Source organism: Ammospiza caudacuta, chromosome 2 (assembly GCF_027887145.1).
Source record: "Ammospiza caudacuta isolate bAmmCau1 chromosome 2, bAmmCau1.pri, whole genome shotgun sequence".
In the NCBI taxonomy this organism is placed as follows: domain Eukaryota; kingdom Metazoa; phylum Chordata; class Aves; order Passeriformes; family Passerellidae; genus Ammospiza; species Ammospiza caudacuta.
In genome coordinates this window covers 21,261,703-21,282,804 of record NC_080594.1, presented here as the reverse complement: position 1 = coordinate 21,282,804, position 21,102 = coordinate 21,261,703, and positions in this window count along the sequence as shown.

The following is a 21,102-nucleotide window of genomic DNA, read 5'->3' as shown; positions in this document are numbered from 1 at the left end:
TAACTGTACCGTGGACGCTCTTTCTCTGCACTATTCCTTAAGAAACAAAGTCCTCACTAGAAATAAAAGAAAATTAGCCAAAGTATTGGCCTGGATTAGTTCCAAGGCTCTGTACTAAAGGCCAAACACGTGTAATAATAGTAACCAGTGGACTAAAAGTTGAATCAATAGAGCATTACTCAGTTCAAAGATATCTTGTGTCCTAATGTTCTCACAGAAGACTGTCAAAACCTGTCTATTTTTGTGGGTTTCTTTTATCCATTTAGCTGTACCTTCTACTTCTCTTCACTGTCTGAGAACATTGATGATAAGGTTGGATGACCTCGTGTCAACTTGTAGAAGTAAAGAAAGAGAAGCCAGTAAAGAAAGGCAAATTTGTTAATTGCAGGTGGAAAGAGGGAGGCCAACAAAAGAAAACAAAAGAACAGTACTAATGAAATGCTCCCCTGTCTTCTGTGAAAAGTAAAGGCACAGACAAGAAAGAACAAGTGCAAAATTCTCACTAGAGAAACGCACTTGATCTGACTCAAGTATTTTGCGGTACATTTCTTGCTGTTTTCTCATGCCAAACATATTAGCCATTGAGGGTGTCCCTTTCCTCTTTCTGGAATACAGCTAGGAAGATGGCTGTGTCATTGCTGACAAGCTGCTGTTCTCAGAGGTGTCCAGCTGAAAGTCCTAGATCAATTGATTTGCTCTGTCACTTTGATATGGCATGACTTACAGTTTCAGCACCTGAACTTGCCAGCCCTACAATTCTTTGCCCCTTGAATGGTTAGATAGGCTCCTTGGCAACTGGCATTTGTAAGGACATGAAACTATGCAGAATTTGCACCGTGAGATGATGCCAAATGAGTCATGCCGGTAGATTAACTAGGGCATGCAAGGCAGAGAGATGGAAGTGAGAGCACAAGAAGAGAGTACACAAGAAGAGAGTACAATCTCCTTTTTTCTGAAACACTGCAGAGATCAAAGTGAACACAAATCCTCCTAGGGGTAGTTCTTGCAAAAGACTAAGAGTTCTTTTTGTGTTCACAGGCCTGGAATATTCAGCTTTGGATGACGGCAAAATGCAGATGACAAAACGAGGCCTTGAAGTCACATCCAGTATGAAGCAGTAGGAAAGAGGAAAGCAGCTGAGAGCGTCAACCCTGCTAAGTAGTCTCAGTATTCTTCTTGACATGAGCAGAAATTTGAAATGAGTCTCTGAAAATGACAAAGGAGGCAGAAGAAAAGGGAGCGGAGCGATGACTCCTCTGGCATAGTGTTTCCTAACGGGGATCTTCAAAATGTAAAGGTTGTATCATCCTTTCAACTGAAGGAAGGTGTGAAAACAACAGGAAGGAAATGGCATCAAATGCTAGAAAGACTCTGGGCAGTGTACTTCTAGACAGAAAGGCCACTGATGGAAAACCAACTAAACTGGCACCAATGCAGCAGCATTGTACTAAAGCCAGAAATGTCCAGTGCTTCACTCTCTGCCATTCCATTCAGATGCACACAGCAGTTCTGCAACATTCCTACTGATCATCTCCTTGGCAAAGTGGCAGTGAGGGTCCGTGGTGATGCAGAGTCCCCAGGCAGATGCAAAGGAGAGCTGCTTTCTTGCAACAACCAGGCTTTTGAAACACTCAGGCCTTTATCAGTTCCATAGCTTTAAGCCATAACAAACACAATTCAACCAACCACCATGCACCACGCTGTGAACACACGACGCTTCTAGAACTTGTTGATCTACCTCGAATTCAGCTGCCTCACCTTGCCACACTCCTTTTCTACTTAGCCAAAGTAATGGGCCTCAGCCCAAGGCCTTCCTTTTGTAAGCTTCTAGCTCTATGCAGCAGCAAACCACTACTTTCTTCTGTGCCAAGACTTTAGGTAGACGATTTGCATCTGCCCTCCTTCCAGTGAAACCTAATGGGGAGAGAAAAGCCTCTCAGAGATGTTCAGTCATTCCATTTTCTAGACAGGCCAACCAAAAGAAAAGCAAGCTATGGCATTGTGTACTTGCTCTTACAAAACACCTGCTGCCCTCTGACAATCAACTAGCAGAAAACCAGCAAAACTGAGACTTGAGGCAAACAACCCTTGGAAGGGAATAACGATGGGATCAATAAAGACAACACTTTTCCAGGCTACCGAGATATTGGAAATGTCAGCAAAGGCTTGAGAGCAAAGGCGGAACTAATGGCGAAAGGGTAAAAGAATCCCAAGAAAAACATGACCAAAGGTTAAAACAATTCCAAGAAAAACATAGGCAACTCACCTGTTGAAGCCTTCAGCAAATCAGTGGCTGCTGATTTACATAGGCCATTCAAGTTAATTGACCCGTGCACCTTCCACTCCTTTTCCGGCACCTTTCGGCACCATAGGGTGAATTGAGACCATGGAGTCACAATTCCTTGGATTCTGTTCTTAACTTGAGGAGAGAAGTACAGCAGCTGAAGTACATGTTACTGATGTGATACCCAGGAACACCGAGTTGACACATTTCATTCTTGGCCAATCACAACAAGTAAGACTAAGAGGATAAGGCTGGCTTATTTTCATGACACTTTTCTTGTTTTACAGCCTGCTCTGATTCCGGTGAAACTTTTTCATTAGATTCTCTCTAAAAGGGGAAAGTCGAGTTCAAAGTCCCGCCCTACTGCTGCAAGTATACCATTTGGTTTGCGGAGCCTAAGAGTTGAATTGGAAGGTACGATGCCCTCCATAGCTAAGCACCGCTCCCGGGCGTCTTTCGGCAGAAGCCGCGCTGAGGAGAGCCCTGCGAGCGGCACAATCGTCTTTGCGCGAAGAAGCTGCTTCTTCGCCTCCGGGAGCCGGAGAGAGCGGCAGCTTCGGAAAGGCGCAGAAGGAAGCTGTACAACACTGGGATTGTGTGCGCAGCTTGCCAACTGATAGAAAACAGTACCTTACTACTCTCCTGACTTTTCCAATCACATGAACATTCCACTGGAAGCTATTTTGGACAACTTTTCTTTGCTTCCTTCCAAACACTTGGCAGACCTCCGTGGAACGTCTAGAACACGATGGGAGCTGTTTTCTGTGCTGGCACAGTTTTTCCTCGCCAGACATAGTGGAAAAGCTTTCTGCTAAGATGTAGACGACAAGAGAGGCTAAGGACTGGCTGAAAGCAAATGACTCCCATCTTCAAAAAAGGCAATGAGGAGGACTCGGAAAAGTACAAACCAGCCAGCTTCTTTTTTATCCCCAGGAAGTTGACGAAGCAGCTCTTCCTAGATAACCATGCCGGGCACATGATAGACGAGAAAATAATGTCGTTAGCATGGTTTTCCAGGGGAATTTCATGCTGAACATCTGTTTAAACTCCTCTGATGAATCAACTTGACTGGTAGATGAAGGGAATATTGTCTGCCTGGGCTTCAGGGAGGTTTTTGACATATGTCTACATGGCAGCACACATACATACCGGAAGCAATAGTGCAAAGGGGAGGGAACCAGTGTCTTTTCAGTGATGCTGAGTGAAAAGACAAGAGGCAGTGGGCACACACTGAAATACAGGAGATTGCCTTTGAACATCAGCAAATGATTCTTTACTGTGAGGCTGACTGAACCACGGCACAGACTGCCCAGAAAGATTGTGGAGCCAGGATCTTTGAAGACATTCAAAGTACACCCAGATAGAATCTTGGGCAAGAGGCTCTAGGTATCCTGGTTTAAGCAGGGCGGTTGGGCCTGGTTAGCCCCACCAACCCCTTCCACTCTCATTCATTCTGTGCTAGTGAATTCTCTTCGAGATGCATTTCAAGCACTGGCATGACAAAGTTCTGTGCCGACAGAGAACCAAATGGACATGGGATCTAAGTTCCTAAAGCGGTGTTCAAGAAGAATGTAAAACTCTGGGGCAAGTGTCTCTTCCCTAACTGAATCCCTTTCATGGGAAAATTCCCAGCTCTAGAAAGATCTTCTGATACGCATGCTTAAGACTGACACTGGCTGAGCAAATTTCTCCCTATGTGTATCTAAGACCAGTTAGGATCTTCACCCAAAGTGCTGTCAACATAGTCACAGAATGTCTGTTGTTAAGAAGTGACAACTATTGGTCCACCAAATGGATGAATGGATGGGAATTTTCTACTTGGGTTAAAAACAAAAAGAAAGAGTTGGTCTTTATTTATCAATTTCATTGCAATATTGATAAGGGAAGAAAAAGACCTAAGTCCTTGACTTTCTTAACTCGAGGAAAGATTTTAAAAATTCCTGGTAAAAATGTATGATCACAATCAGACTATTGAAACCATTTTAGTTGGGAGAAAAGTTCCAAAATTGTCTAGATAGTGGCAAAGAAGCCAAGAAAATAGGAAAGAAACAAAAAGAGAGCAAAAGAGTCAGCTTCAGTGGACAAGCTCGTTCTAGAAGTAGTCTGCTGGGAAAAGGAAGCCCCAGTTGAATTTCCAAGGTATTCCTGCGCTTGATTCAGTAACTGGTCAATGTAAAAACCAATCCTTTTGTACAACTTCTCCCAGCAACAGAAACTCCAACAGGTTGACACTACCATCATGCCTGTTCCAGACGTATTTCCAAGAGAAATGATGATTTTCTTGAAAACCTACTTGCATAAAAGTTGCAAGATGGTGGAGGGATTCCCACATCCTCCTTCCTCCATCTGGCTTGAAAGTCGATTTGATAAAATATGCAACAAAGCACATGATTTATAAGGTAGAGTCAAATGGATGATTTGGGAATTGATCTCTTGTTGATAGTAAACTTCATATCCACTCTGTGTGACCTTTCTAAAACAAAATGTGGAGCTGAGGCATGAATCTGCCATAACAATTGTTAAGCAAACATACACAGTCCCCTTCACATGTCCCCCCTTCCACACACACCTAGGCACACACAGAGATCAGCATAGCAGATCATGAACACCTTGGAAAAGACTGAAATGCTAAATGCCTCTCTTGATGGGCAAAAGAGCTGGTGCAGTAATTCAAATGCCTGGTACAGAAATTCTGTTTCATATTTAGCTCCTATTTAAAACACAGCTTTTCATTTCATTCTATTTACAGAATATTTTCATTTCATTTGTTTCTTTAAAATTACTTAGTTCTCACCTGTTGTACGTCTAGGAATATTTTCTTTGAAAAATGGAAAAAAATAGATGATATCTTTTCAGCAGAAAACATTGGTTGATACAATTTTAAACCATCATGATATGGAAGAATTGTTCTGTCCCTCTCGAAGGTGGAAGAAGCATTTGGATCACAGATCATCTACAATGAAATACTTGACATGTTTAAGATGCTTTCAATCAATTTTGATCGTCAATTGCTTCTTCGTTGTAAACAGTCATTTTTCAGTGAAGGGCAAGTGTGTGTGGTGTATCTACATGATGTTCAAACCCAGTTCCTACTAATGGCCAGGCTGAACTCCAGTAAATAATGTCCTGAATGATATTTTGCCGCCTTCTTTGGCACTTCATGAAATCTTACCATGATGAAGTGCTGAAACACAGAGATTTTCTCTTAGAGAGTGTCTCATCTTGTAACCCATCCCATGGATTTTATGCTGTAATTCTTATCTCTTTTAAAATTTGCGATCTTCTGTACAGTTTTCATGAACCTTTCTGTTACAGTAGTGAAAATCACAGATAAATGTCATTTTGTACAACTTTGAATTTACCCCAAGAGCTGAGAGAAAACTTGCTCCTATACTTCAATCAATCCCAGTTTCTTCTATAGTCCAACTTTGTTTCTCTACCATCAAGCTTCTCCTTTGTTGCTGCTCCAAGCCCCGTCCAAGCTGACCTTGAATACTTGCAGGGATGGGACACCCACAACTTCTCTGGGCAACCTGTTCCAGTGTTCCAGCACTCCCACAGTAAAAAAGGCCTTCCTTTCATCTAATACGTGTAGGAAATCATAAATGTAGGCATAGAAACTTGGAATGCAAATTTGAAATTCTTTTGATTTGAAGCACATTTTATATGAATACTGACTTACAGATGACTAAAAGATCTGGATGGGCATTTGAGCTGACAAGTTTTGAAAAAGCGCACGGAAATTAAAATTGAAACCAGTACAATTAAAAACTTCTTGCCATTTTCTTTTTCCTCTCCTATTCAAAATTGCATATGTCAGATATCAGTGCTAGATGCAAACCTCTCAGATGCTCTCAGAGAAAAAGCTTTTCTTTCAGACTAAGTTGCGGTTGACGTAGAACACTAGTAGTAGTGAAAAAGTTTTTCTGGGCATTGGGGCAGCACCTTCTCCTTCAATTTGTGTGCAGAATGCATTTTATCCAAACTGGAAAATAGATCCCAGCTCTGTTCTATTCATCATTCTTACTGCATCAGGCCTGAAGATTCTGTGAAAAGTAGCCTGTGGACCTTGAAGATAGCACATGTGAAACAGATGAGAGGTGATGGAGAAGTTGAGGGAGAGAAGAAAGAGCATATGGCCCAGTACGGACACCAGAAAGTATTTCTTCACGTGATCCTGGCAGATTGCAGGAGCCACTTGGTACTATCAAACCAGCCCGACTTGGCACTGGTGCCACCTTGGGTCTGGGAACCATCCTGCGTATCGTGGATTTTCAGGAGCCAGCAGGCCACTCTCGGCCACAGGCCCCCGAACACAAACCACAGCCCTTTTCCCAGGCAAACCAAACTCACCTGCCCCGCTTCGGGGTGGCAGATTGCAGGAGTCACTTGGTACTATCAAACCAGCCCGACTTGGCACTGGTGCCACCCTTGGTCTGGGAACCATCCTGCATATCAAAGAATTTCAGGAGCCAGCCTGAACAATTGTTTAGCACCCTTTAAAGGTGGTGTTTGACAAACCGGGCTGAAGCAGATCTTCAAAATATCCAGGAGATCAAAATCCATTGAAGCAAATTCTCCTGGCCAGTCACCTTGCTGCTGCTGCTAATTCACCCTCCATACCAGCTGATCAGGCCTAACAATGCTGCTGCAAAAATATTGTGAAAAAGGTAGGCACACTTTCACAGATGCAGGGAAAATCCCCTTGGATGATGATTCCAAGGCAGAACTTGATGGAGCAAGTTATGCAACCTTGTCTACTGGCAATATCTAAGTTGGTGAGTTCACCATCTGTCAGCATCACTTTAGAAATAAATGTTTGGTCCACAAAACCAATATTTCATATGTCCTGTCTACCTGCTTCATTTCAACCAATGAATAGGCTACATTCCATCAGCAAAGGGTTTATGATTTATTTCTTTCAACTGTGAAAATTCTTTTTTTTTTTTCTAAATCAGACACTGTCTATTCATAAGATTCAGATGCCCATGGTAGGGGTGTAATTAAATTCACATGTTAAAAATATCCTTCTTGTTATCCTTTCTTTTAATTACCCACACGTAACATCAGTCTGAGAGCTGAAGAAAACCCCTTCATTTGCTCTTTGCCAAGTATCATCTACGTGATACAAATTCTGCTTGAGAAATCACACCCATTCATTGCCATGTAAACAACCTTTTCTTCATCATTAGGTATTTTGGTGAAGTGAATGATTAGAACATAAGCAAGGGCATTTGTTCAAGATGCTCCAGAAAGAGCTGTGGCCTGTTCTCTTCTTTGCTGCCTATGTTAGCACTGAGCTGCAAAAAATGAAAGACTACTAGGAAAAGTGTTACTTTTAGTCTAAATTCGTAAATGATGTTTGAAATACCCTGTTAAATGAAAAGGTGCTCTTTTAAATGATGGCATCTTAAGGGAAAAAGTCAGCTTTAAAGAGGTTTTGAGACAGTTGCTTCTGGAAAAAAAAAATAAAAAAAAATTGGAGGCATCTAAGGTCTTTAGCCATCCCATCTTGAAGATTGGTTCAAAACACAGTTCCTTCATACAGGAAGAAGAGAGGACCATAGATGGCAACCCATTTGAAAATGGAGTTCTATTTCTTTCCGGTTGGGATTACCGGACACCATTTCTTGTGAAGTCGAGGGACTGCAGTTAGCTCTCCACTAATTTCCTTCCCTGAAATTCATCTGCATTTGCTCCTTTGTCTGGAGTCCCCATTTATTAGTATGCATAGATGGTATACTCCATCGATGCATGAATAACAGAGGGGATAATGTGCCTTTTGCTGCTATCTTCTTTTGCTGCTCCATTTTGCTTGCTTTGTTCTTGCTTTCTGTCAAAGAAATGCTAGCAAAAGCCCTCCTCAAGTCTTGCTGTGAAGACAGACTGCCAGAAAGGTAGAGAAACTTCAGACATTTCCAAGACCCATGTAGCACGTGTCTTGGTCAATTTCTAGGCAGATCCTTTCTTCCAGCAGGACTTTTTTGCACCGTTAGCGAACACTGAACTGAATCCAATACAAAAGCAGTGGCTAGAGGAACCGTTCTCTTTTCATTTGAATGGTGATAAAAATGCCTATCAAATAAAAGAAAGCATTTTAGAGCAGCAGGAAGATTTTCTATGCAGCTAGCAAATCATAACAAGGTGCCTATTCACCAGTTGGGTTCCTTTCGGAATTTACAAGAATTGCCGACAGAAAACACAGCTTAGTAAACTACCAATCTAAATCACAATATCTAGAAAGGTGACATGAAAAAGAGCAAGAGGAAGAAAACCAAAAAGAAAACCAAAGGAAGCCAGAAATAAGGCACAGCCTCTCCTCCTTTTCTGCTTCCTACAGTACCTTAGAAGTACCTTCAAGTTTCCTAACAGTCACATCAGTAGAAAACTGTGCCAAGAACAATTGTGGAAAACTGTGGAAAACCCTTCTATCACAAGAGAAACATAGGGTTTGCTTTCACGACCATTAAATCTGCATGCAATGCGTACGGTAAGGGTATGTTTTGTATATTCAAGAACAAGTGAAAACTATTTCTGAATTGAAGGGACTGCTTTTTGTTTGTTATGAATGACTTGGCTAAATATGGCGCATGTTAAAATACTGCAGACGTGTGGTTCATTTTAGAGATGCCAACTGCAAAGGAGGGAAGCATTTTGTGTGCTTAAGAAAGTCAAGTATTGGAGAGTGCTTTTGTTATTTCTTTAGAAGGTTAGAATATGCCGAAAAGATGCTAGCTGGGGACTTGCAATTAATGAATTATTTGCTGTAAGTAGGTCAAATGACATTAGCTTTCAAAAAGGAAAAGTAGTTTTCTTCCACGTGCCAATTCTAAAGTAGATTAATAAGCCTTAAGCAGAAGATGGATATGAAGAGGGATATGACATCAAAGGTTAAGCAGCACTGCTGACAGCAAAAGGATTACCTGCGGCAGATACAGGAGACAAAATACTACTTCGACACAAACATTGCTATTCAGACGACAGTAAAATTCTGAGTGACAGCAAATTTTACTCAGTCATGACAGTAAAATTTGCTCACATCAAAATGTGCTTAATCAATTCTTAGTGTAAGTTAAGCACCTTAAGCAAAGGGTAGTTCAAGCATAACTGGTATTTGATGGCAAAAAAGGCAACTTGGTCTGCGTTTCTCACGTCTACTCCATTAAAAAGCTTACTCTGTCTCAGATTCCTTTGGAGGGATACCAACACAAGCCGCGAAACTGCACAAAAATGATGATTGAAAGAAAGCTAGATTAGAAAAATGGAATAATGGTTCATGTTCTTTCCCTTCCAACTGCTTTGTTTGCCCTTTTAAATTTTTGAAGTCCTTTCTGGTGTCACCATGGTTGCACTGCAGCAAGTGTTGGGCTGTAAGCTGTCCATATTGCCAGCTTCTGGACTGCCTTCAGAAAACTTCCCACTGGTTTTGTCTAGAAATCACAAGCAGTAGAGATGACAAAGACTGCAGAAACCTTCTCATCTCCTTCTAGAGCAAGACCATGTCTTTCACCCGCTCTTAACTAGACAACTTGCATCAGTCATGAGGGAGTCTCATGTTCAAGAGCTAAGCAGTGACAGCTGTAAATGACAAAAAGCAGACTGAAATTCTCTTGGGACTCCAGCAGAGAGCAATGAAGGAGGTTGAATTCACCTTCTTGGGAAGTTCTAAAATGCACCTTAACTTGAGCACAGGAGCTAAGCCATCGTAACCTTTGTTGAGTATGTCTGCGTAGACAGAGTTTCCATCACTGCAGAAGCAATGTTATTTAAGCCACGTTATCATCTCTAGCTGCTAAGCTGCACTTCTTGCAAAGTATCTGCACCGTATTTTACAGGGTGGGCTTTTATGTGTAATCCCTGAGTAACATTGCAAAGAGAAGTACTTGGGGTGTGGGGTGGGGGGGGAACCGCAACTCTTAGGTTTTTCAAATCATGGTTCCATTTGAAAGTCAAAAAAGATGTCAAACCTTTCTTTCCTAGACCTATTACCAGCACAAACTGTACCAGAATTTATGACCCGTAACTGTACCGTGGACGCTCTTTCTCTGGACTATTCCTTAAGAAACAAAGTCCTCACTAGAAATAAAAGAAAATTAGCCAAAGTATTGGCCTGGATTAGTTCCAAGGCTCTGTACTAAAGGCCAAACACGTGTAATAATAGTAACCAGTGGACTAAAAGTTAAATCAATAGAGCATTACTCAGTTCAAAGACATCTTGTGTCCTAATGTTCTCACAGAAGACTGTCAAAACCTGTCTATTTTTGTGGGTTTCTTTTATCCATTTAGCTGTACCTTCTACTTCTCTCCACTGTCTGAGAACATTGATGATAAGGTTGGATGACCTCATGTCAACTTGTAGAAGTAAAGAAAGAGAAGCCAGTAAAGAAAGGCAAATTTGTTAATTGCAGGTGGAAAGAGGGAGGCCAACAAAAGAAAACAAAAGAACAGTACTAATGAAATGCTCCCCTGTCTTCTGTGAAAAGTAAAGGCACAGACAAGAAAGAACAAGTGTAAAATTCTCACTAGAGAAACGCACTTGATCTGACTCAAGTATTTTGCGGTACATTTCTTGCTGTTTTCTCATGCCAAACATATTAGCCATTGAGGGTGTCCCTTTCCTCTTTCTGGAATACAGCTAGGAAGATGGCTGTGTCATTGCTGACAAGCTGCTGTTCTCAGAGGTGTCCAGCTGAAAGTCCTAGATCAATTGATTTGCTCTGTCACTTTGATATGGCATGACTTACAGTTTCAGCACCTGAACTTGCCAGCCCTACAATTCTTTGCCCCTTGAATGGTTAGATAGGCTCCTTGGCAACTGGCATTTGTAAGGACATGAAACTATGCAGAATTTGCACCGTGAGATGATGCCAAATGAGTCATGCTGGTAGATTAACTAGGGCATGCAAGGCAGAGAGATGGAAATGAGAGCACAAGAAGAGAGTACACAAGAAGAGAGTACACAAGAAGAGAGTACAATCTCCTTTTTTCTGAAACACTGCAGAGATCAAAGTGAACACAAATCCTCCTAGGGGTAGTTCTTGCAAAAGACTAAGAGTTCTTTTTGTGTTCACAGGCCTGGAATATTCAGCTTTGGATGACGGCAAAATGCAGATGACAAAACGAGGCCTTGAAGTCACATCCAGTATGAAGCAGTAGGAAAGAGGAAAGCAGCTGAGAGCGTCAACCCTGCTAAGTAGTCTCAGTATTCTTCTTGACATGAGCAGAAATTTGAAATGAGTCTCTGAAAATGACAAAGGAGGCAGAAGAAAAGGGAGCGGAGCGATGACTCCTCTGGCATAGTGTTTCCTAACGGGGATCTTCAAAATGTAAAGGTTGTATCATCCTTTCAACTGAAGGAAGGTGTGAAAACAACAGGAAGGAAATGGCATCAAATGCTAGAAAGACTCTGGGCAGTGTACTTCTAGACAGAAAGGCCACTGATGGAAAACCAACTAAACTGGCACCAATGCAGCAGCATTGTACTAAAGCCAGAAATGTCCAGTGCTTCACTCTCTGCCATTCCATTCAGATGCACACAGCAGTTCTGCAACATTCCTACTGATCATCTCCTTGGCAAAGTGGCAGTGAGGGTCCGTGGTGATGCAGAGTCCCCAGGCAGATGCAAAGGAGAGCTGCTTTCTTGCAACAACCAGGCTTTTGAAACACTCAGGCCTTTATCAGTTCCATAGCTTTAAGCCATAACAAACACAATTCAACCAACCACCATGCACCACGCTGTGAACACACGACGCTTCTAGAACTTGTTGATCTACCTCGAATTCAGCTGCCTCACCTTGCCACACTCCTTTTCTACTTAGCCAAAGTAATGGGCCTCAGCCCAAGGCCTTCCTTTTGTAAGCTTCTAGCTCTATGCAGCAGCAAACCACTACTTTCTTCTGTGCCAAGACTTTAGGTAGACGATTTGCATCTGCCCTCCTTCCAGTGAAACCTAATGGGGAGAGAAAAGCCTCTCAGAGATGTTCAGTCATTCCATTTTCTAGACAGGCCAACCAAAAGAAAAGCAAGCTATGGCATTGTGTACTTGCTCTTACAAAACACCTGCTGCCCTCTGACAATCAACTAGCAGAAAACCAGCAAAACTGAGACTTGAGGCAAACAACCCTTGGAAGGGAATAACGATGGGATCAATAAAGACAACACTTTTCCAGGCTACCGAGATATTGGAAATGTCAGCAAAGGCTTGAGAGCAAAGGCGGAACTAATGGCGAAAGGGTAAAAGAATCCCAAGAAAAACATGACCAAAGGTTAAAACAATTCCAAGAAAAACATAGGCAACTCACCTGTTGAAGCCTTCAGCAAATCAGTGGCTGCTGATTTACATAGGCCATTCAAGTTAATTGACCCGTGCACCTTCCACTCCTTTTCCGGCACCTTTCGGCACCATAGGGTGAATTGAGACCATGGAGTCACAATTCCTTGGATTCTGTTCTTAACTTGAGGAGAGAAGTACAGCAGCTGAAGTACATGTTACTGATGTGATACCCAGGAACACCGAGTTGACACATTTCATTCTTGGCCAATCACAACAAGTAAGACTAAGAGGATAAGGCTGGCTTATTTTCATGACACTTTTCTTGTTTTACAGCCTGCTCTGATTCCGGTGAAACTTTTTCATTAGATTCTCTCTAAAAGGGGAAAGTCGAGTTCAAAGTCCCGCCCTACTGCTGCAAGTATACCATTTGGTTTGCGGAGCCTAAGAGTTGAATTGGAAGGTACGATGCCCTCCATAGCTAAGCACCGCTCCCGGGCGTCTTTCGGCAGAAGCCGCGCTGAGGAGAGCCCTGCGAGCGGCACAATCGTCTTTGCGCGAAGAAGCTGCTTCTTCGCCTCCGGGAGCCGGAGAGAGCGGCAGCTTCGGAAAGGCGCAGAAGGAAGCTGTACAACACTGGGATTGTGTGCGCAGCTTGCCAACTGATAGAAAACAGTACCTTACTACTCTCCTGACTTTTCCAATCACATGAACATTCCACTGGAAGCTATTTTGGACAACTTTTCTTTGCTTCCTTCCAAACACTTGGCAGACCTCCGTGGAACGTCTAGAACACGATGGGAGCTGTTTTCTGTGCTGGCACAGTTTTTCCTCGCCAGACATAGTGGAAAAGCTTTCTGCTAAGATGTAGACGACAAGAGAGGCTAAGGACTGGCTGAAAGCAAATGACTCCCATCTTCAAAAAAGGCAATGAGGAGGACTCGGAAAAGTACAAACCAGCCAGCTTCTTTTTTATCCCCAGGAAGTTGACGAAGCAGCTCTTCCTAGATAACCATGCCGGGCACATGATAGACGAGAAAATAATGTCGTTAGCATGGTTTTCCAGGGGAATTTCATGCTGAACATCTGTTTAAACTCCTCTGATGAATCAACTTGACTGGTAGATGAAGGGAATATTGTCTGCCTGGGCTTCAGGGAGGTTTTTGACATATGTCTACATGGCAGCACACATACATACCGGAAGCAATAGTGCAAAGGGGAGGGAACCAGTGTCTTTTCAGTGATGCTGAGTGAAAAGACAAGAGGCAGTGGGCACACACTGAAATACAGGAGATTGCCTTTGAACATCAGCAAATGATTCTTTACTGTGAGGCTGACTGAACCACGGCACAGACTGCCCAGAAAGATTGTGGAGCCAGGATCTTTGAAGACATTCAAAGTACACCCAGATAGAATCTTGGGCAAGAGGCTCTAGGTATCCTGGTTTAAGCAGGGCGGTTGGGCCTGGTTAGCCCCACCAACCCCTTCCACTCTCATTCATTCTGTGCTAGTGAATTCTCTTCGAGATGCATTTCAAGCACTGGCATGACAAAGTTCTGTGCCGACAGAGAACCAAATGGACATGGGATCTAAGTTCCTAAAGCGGTGTTCAAGAAGAATGTAAAACTCTGGGGCAAGTGTCTCTTCCCTAACTGAATCCCTTTCATGGGAAAATTCCCAGCTCTAGAAAGATCTTCTGATACGCATGCTTAAGACTGACACTGGCTGAGCAAATTTCTCCCTATGTGTATCTAAGACCAGTTAGGATCTTCACCCAAAGTGCTGTCAACATAGTCACAGAATGTCTGTTGTTAAGAAGTGACAACTATTGGTCCACCAAATGGATGAATGGATGGGAATTTTCTACTTGGGTTAAAAACAAAAAGAAAGAGTTGGTCTTTATTTATCAATTTCATTGCAATATTGATAAGGGAAGAAAAAGACCTAAGTCCTTGACTTTCTTAACTCGAGGAAAGATTTTAAAAATTCCTGGTAAAAATGTATGATCACAATCAGACTATTGAAACCATTTTAGTTGGGAGAAAAGTTCCAAAATTGTCTAGATAGTGGCAAAGAAGCCAAGAAAATAGGAAAGAAACAAAAAGAGAGCAAAAGAGTCAGCTTCAGTGGACAAGCTCGTTCTAGAAGTAGTCTGCTGGGAAAAGGAAGCCCCAGTTGAATTTCCAAGGTATTCCTGCGCTTGATTCAGTAACTGGTCAATGTAAAAACCAATCCTTTTGTACAACTTCTCCCAGCAACAGAAACTCCAACAGGTTGACACTACCATCATGCCTGTTCCAGACGTATTTCCAAGAGAAATGATGATTTTCTTGAAAACCTACTTGCATAAAAGTTGCAAGATGGTGGAGGGATTCCCACATCCTCCTTCCTCCATCTGGCTTGAAAGTCGATTTGATAAAATATGCAACAAAGCACATGATTTATAAGGTAGAGTCAAATGGATGATTTGGGAATTGATCTCTTGTTGATAGTAAACTTCATATCCACTCTGTGTGACCTTTCTAAAACAAAATGTGGAGCTGAGGCATGAATCTGCCATAACAATTGTTAAGCAAACATACACAGTCCCCTTCACATGTCCCCCCTTCCACACACACCTAGGCACACACAGAGATCAGCATAGCAGATCATGAACACCTTGGAAAAGACTGAAATGCTAAATGCCTCTCTTGATGGGCAAAAGAGCTGGTGCAGTAATTCAAATGCCTGGTACAGAAATTCTGTTTCATATTTAGCTCCTATTTAAAACACAGCTTTTCATTTCATTCTATTTACAGAATATTTTCATTTCATTTGTTTCTTTAAAATTACTTAGTTCTCACCTGTTGTACGTCTAGGAATATTTTCTTTGAAAAATGGAAAAAAATAGATGATATCTTTTCAGCAGAAAACATTGGTTGATACAATTTTAAACCATCATGATATGGAAGAATTGTTCTGTCCCTCTCGAAGGTGGAAGAAGCATTTGGATCACAGATCATCTACAATGAAATACTTGACATGTTTAAGATGCTTTCAATCAATTTTGATCGTCAATTGCTTCTTCGTTGTAAACAGTCATTTTTCAGTGAAGGGCAAGTGTGTGTGGTGTATCTACATGATGTTCAAACCCAGTTCCTACTAATGGCCAGGCTGAACTCCAGTAAATAATGTCCTGAATGATATTTTGCCGCCTTCTTTGGCACTTCATGAAATCTTACCATGATGAAGTGCTGAAACACAGAGATTTTCTCTTAGAGAGTGTCTCATCTTGTAACCCATCCCATGGATTTTATGCTGTAATTCTTATCTCTTTTAAAATTTGCGATCTTCTGTACAGTTTTCATGAACCTTTCTGTTACAGTAGTGAAAATCACAGATAAATGTCATTTTGTACAACTTTGAATTTACCCCAAGAGCTGAGAGAAAACTTGCTCCTATACTTCAATCAATCCCAGTTTCTTCTATAGTCCAACTTTGTTTCTCTACCATCAAGCTTCTCCTTTGTTGCTGCTCCAAGCCCCGTCCAAGCTGACCTTGAATACTTGCAGGGATGGGACACCCACAACTTCTCTGGGCAACCTGTTCCAGTGTTCCAGCACTCCCACAGTAAAAAAGGCCTTCCTTTCATCTAATACGTGTAGGAAATCATAAATGTAGGCATAGAAACTTGGAATGCAAATTTGAAATTCTTTTGATTTGAAGCACATTTTATATGAATACTGACTTACAGATGACTAAAAGATCTGGATGGGCATTTGAGCTGACAAGTTTTGAAAAAGCGCACGGAAATTAAAATTGAAACCAGTACAATTAAAAACTTCTTGCCATTTTCTTTTTCCTCTCCTATTCAAAATTGCATATGTCAGATATCAGTGCTAGATGCAAACCTCTCAGATGCTCTCAGAGAAAAAGCTTTTCTTTCAGACTAAGTTGCGGTTGACGTAGAACACTAGTAGTAGTGAAAAAGTTTTTCTGGGCATTGGGGCAGCACCTTCTCCTTCAATTTGTGTGCAGAATGCATTTTATCCAAACTGGAAAATAGATCCCAGCTCTGTTCTATTCATCATTCTTACTGCATCAGGCCTGAAGATTCTGTGAAAAGTAGCCTGTGGACCTTGAAGATAGCACATGTGAAACAGATGAGAGGTGATGGAGAAGTTGAGGGAGAGAAGAAAGAGCATATGGCCCAGTACGGACACCAGAAAGTATTTCTTCACGTGATCCTGGCAGATTGCAGGAGCCACTTGGTACTATCAAACCAGCCCGACTTGGCACTGGTGCCACCTTGGGTCTGGGAACCATCCTGCGTATCGTGGATTTTCAGGAGCCAGCAGGCCACTCTCGGCCACAGGCCCCCGAACACAAACCACAGCCCTTTTCCCAGGCAAACCAAACTCACCTGCCCCGCTTCGGGGTGGCAGATTGCAGGAGTCACTTGGTACTATCAAACCAGCCCGACTTGGCACTGGTGCCACCCTTGGTCTGGGAACCATCCTGCATATCAAAGAATTTCAGGAGCCAGCCTGAACAATTGTTTAGCACCCTTTAAAGGTGGTGTTTGACAAACCGGGCTGAAGCAGATCTTCAAAATATCCAGGAGATCAAAATCCATTGAAGCAAATTCTCCTGGCCAGTCACCTTGCTGCTGCTGCTAATTCACCCTCCATACCAGCTGATCAGGCCTAACAATGCTGCTGCAAAAATATTGTGAAAAAGGTAGGCACACTTTCACAGATGCAGGGAAAATCCCCTTGGATGATGATTCCAAGGCAGAACTTGATGGAGCAAGTTATGCAACCTTGTCTACTGGCAATATCTAAGTTGGTGAGTTCACCATCTGTCAGCATCACTTTAGAAATAAATGTTTGGTCCACAAAACCAATATTTCATATGTCCTGTCTACCTGCTTCATTTCAACCAATGAATAGGCTACATTCCATCAGCAAAGGGTTTATGATTTATTTCTTTCAACTGTGAAAATTCTTTTTTTTTTTTCTAAATCAGACACTGTCTATTCATAAGATTCAGATGCCCATGGTAGGGGTGTAATTAAATTCACATGTTAAAAATATCCTTCTTGTTATCCTTTCTTTTAATTACCCACACGTAACATCAGTCTGAGAGCTGAAGAAAACCCCTTCATTTGCTCTTTGCCAAGTATCATCTACGTGATACAAATTCTGCTTGAGAAATCACACCCATTCATTGCCATGTAAACAACCTTTTCTTCATCATTAGGTATTTTGGTGAAGTGAATGATTAGAACATAAGCAAGGGCATTTGTTCAAGATGCTCCAGAAAGAGCTGTGGCCTGTTCTCTTCTTTGCTGCCTATGTTAGCACTGAGCTGCAAAAAATGAAAGACTACTAGGAAAAGTGTTACTTTTAGTCTAAATTCGTAAATGATGTTTGAAATACCCTGTTAAATGAAAAGGTGCTCTTTTAAATGATGGCATCTTAAGGGAAAAAGTCAGCTTTAAAGAGGTTTTGAGACAGTTGCTTCTGGAAAAAAAAAATAAAAAAAAATTGGAGGCATCTAAGGTCTTTAGCCATCCCATCTTGAAGATTGGTTCAAAACACAGTTCCTTCATACAGGAAGAAGAGAGGACCATAGATGGCAACCCATTTGAAAATGGAGTTCTATTTCTTTCCGGTTGGGATTACCGGACACCATTTCTTGTGAAGTCGAGGGACTGCAGTTAGCTCTCCACTAATTTCCTTCCCTGAAATTCATCTGCATTTGCTCCTTTGTCTGGAGTCCCCATTTATTAGTATGCATAGATGGTATACTCCATCGATGCATGAATAACAGAGGGGATAATGTGCCTTTTGCTGCTATCTTCTTTTGCTGCTCCATTTTGCTTGCTTTGTTCTTGCTTTCTGTCAAAGAAATGCTAGCAAAAGCCCTCCTCAAGTCTTGCTGTGAAGACAGACTGCCAGAAAGGTAGAGAAACTTCAGACATTTCCAAGACCCATGTAGCACGTGTCTTGGTCAATTTCTAGGCAGATCCTTTCTTCCAGCAGGACTTTTTTGCACCGTTAGCGAACACTGAACTGAATCCAATACAAAAGCAGTGGCTAGAGGAACCGTTCTCTTTTCATTTGAATGGTGATAAAAATGCCTATCAAATAAAAGAAAGCATTTTAGAGCAGCAGGAAGATTTTCTATGCAGCTAGCAAATCATAACAAGGTGCCTATTCACCAGTTGGGTTCCTTTCGGAATTTACAAGAATTGCCGACAGAAAACACAGCTTAGTAAACTACCAATCTAAATCACAATATCTAGAAAGGTGACATGAAAAAGAGCAAGAGGAAGAAAACCAAAAAGAAAACCAAAGGAAGCCAGAAATAAGGCACAGCCTCTCCTCCTTTTCTGCTTCCTACAGTACCTTAGAAGTACCTTCAAGTTTCCTAACAGTCACATCAGTAGAAAACTGTGCCAAGAACAATTGTGGAAAACTGTGGAAAACCCTTCTATCACAAGAGAAACATAGGGTTTGCTTTCACGACCATTAAATCTGCATGCAATGCGTACGGTAAGGGTATGTTTTGTATATTCAAGAACAAGTGAAAACTATTTCTGAATTGAAGGGACTGCTTTTTGTTTGTTATGAATGACTTGGCTAAATATGGCGCATGTTAAAATACTGCAGACGTGTGGTTCATTTTAGAGATGCCAACTGCAAAGGAGGGAAGCATTTTGTGTGCTTAAGAAAGTCAAGTATTGGAGAGTGCTTTTGTTATTTCTTTAGAAGGTTAGAATATGCCGAAAAGATGCTAGCTGGGGACTTGCAATTAATGAATTATTTGCTGTAAGTAGGTCAAATGACATTAGCTTTCAAAAAGGAAAAGTAGTTTTCTTCCACGTGCCAATTCTAAAGTAGATTAATAAGCCTTAAGCAGAAGATGGATATGAAGAGGGATATGACATCAAAGGTTAAGCAGCACTGCTGACAGCAAAAGGATTACCTGCGGCAGATACAGGAGACAAAATACTACTTCGACACAAACATTGCTATTCAGACGACAGTAAAATTCTGAGTGACAGCAAATTTTACTCAGTCATGACAGTAAAATTTGCTCACATCAAAATGTGCTTAATCAATTCTTAGTGTAAGTTAAGCACCTTAAGCAAAGGGTAGTTCAAGCATAACTGGTATTTGATGGCAAAAAAGGCAACTTGGTCTGCGTTTCTCACGTCTACTCCATTAAAAAGCTTACTCTGTCTCAGATTCCTTTGGAGGGATACCAACACAAGCCGCGAAACTGCACAAAAATGATGATTGAAAGAAAGCTAGATTAGAAAAATGGAATAATGGTTCATGTTCTTTCCCTTCCAACTGCTTTGTTTGCCCTTTTAAATTTTTGAAGTCCTTTCTGGTGTCACCATGGTTGCACTGCAGCAAGTGTTGGGCTGTAAGCTGTCCATATTGCCAGCTTCTGGACTGCCTTCAGAAAACTTCCCACTGGTTTTGTCTAGAAATCACAAGCAGTAGAGATGACAAAGACTGCAGAAACCTTCTCATCTCCTTCTAGAGCAAGACCATGTCTTTCACCCGCTCTTAACTAGACAACTTGCATCAGTCATGAGGGAGTCTCATGTTCAAGAGCTAAGCAGTGACAGCTGTAAATGACAAAAAGCAGACTGAAATTCTCTTGGGACTCCAGCAGAGAGCAATGAAGGAGGTTGAATTCACCTTCTTGGGAAGTTCTAAAATGCACCTTAACTTGAGCACAGGAGCTAAGCCATCGTAACCTTTGTTGAGTATGTCTGCGTAGACAGAGTTTCCATCACTGCAGAAGCAATGTTATTTAAGCCACGTTATCATCTCTAGCTGCTAAGCTGCACTTCTTGCAAAGTATCTGCACCGTATTTTACAGGGTGGGCTTTTATGTGTAATCCCTGAGTAACATTGCAAAGAGAAGTACTTGGGGTGTGGGGTGGGGGGGGAACCGCAACTCTTAGGTTTTTCAAATCATGGTTCCATTTGAAAGTCAAAAAAGATGTCAAACCTTTCTTTCCTAGACCTATTACCAGCACAAACTGTACCAGAATTTATGACCCGTAACTGTACCGTGGACGCTCTTTCTCTGGACTATTCCTTAAGAAACAAAGTCCTCACTAGAAATAAAAGAAAATTAGCCAAAGTATTGGCCTGGATTAGTTCCAAGGCTCTGTACTAAAGGCCAAACACGTGTAATAATAGTAACCAGTGGACTAAAAGTTAAATCAATAGAGCATTACTCAGTTCAAAGACATCTTGTGTCCTAATGTTCTCACAGAAGACTGTCAAAACCTGTCTATTTTTGTGGGTTTCTTTTATCCATTTAGCTGTACCTTCTACTTCTCTCCACTGTCTGAGAACATTGATGATAAGGTTGGATGACCTCATGTCAACTTGTAGAAGTAAAGAAAGAGAAGCCAGTAAAGAAAGGCAAATTTGTTAATTGCAGGTGGAAAGAGGGAGGCCAACAAAAGAAAACAAAAGAACAGTACTAATGAAATGCTCCCCTGTCTTCTGTGAAAAGTAAAGGCACAGACAAG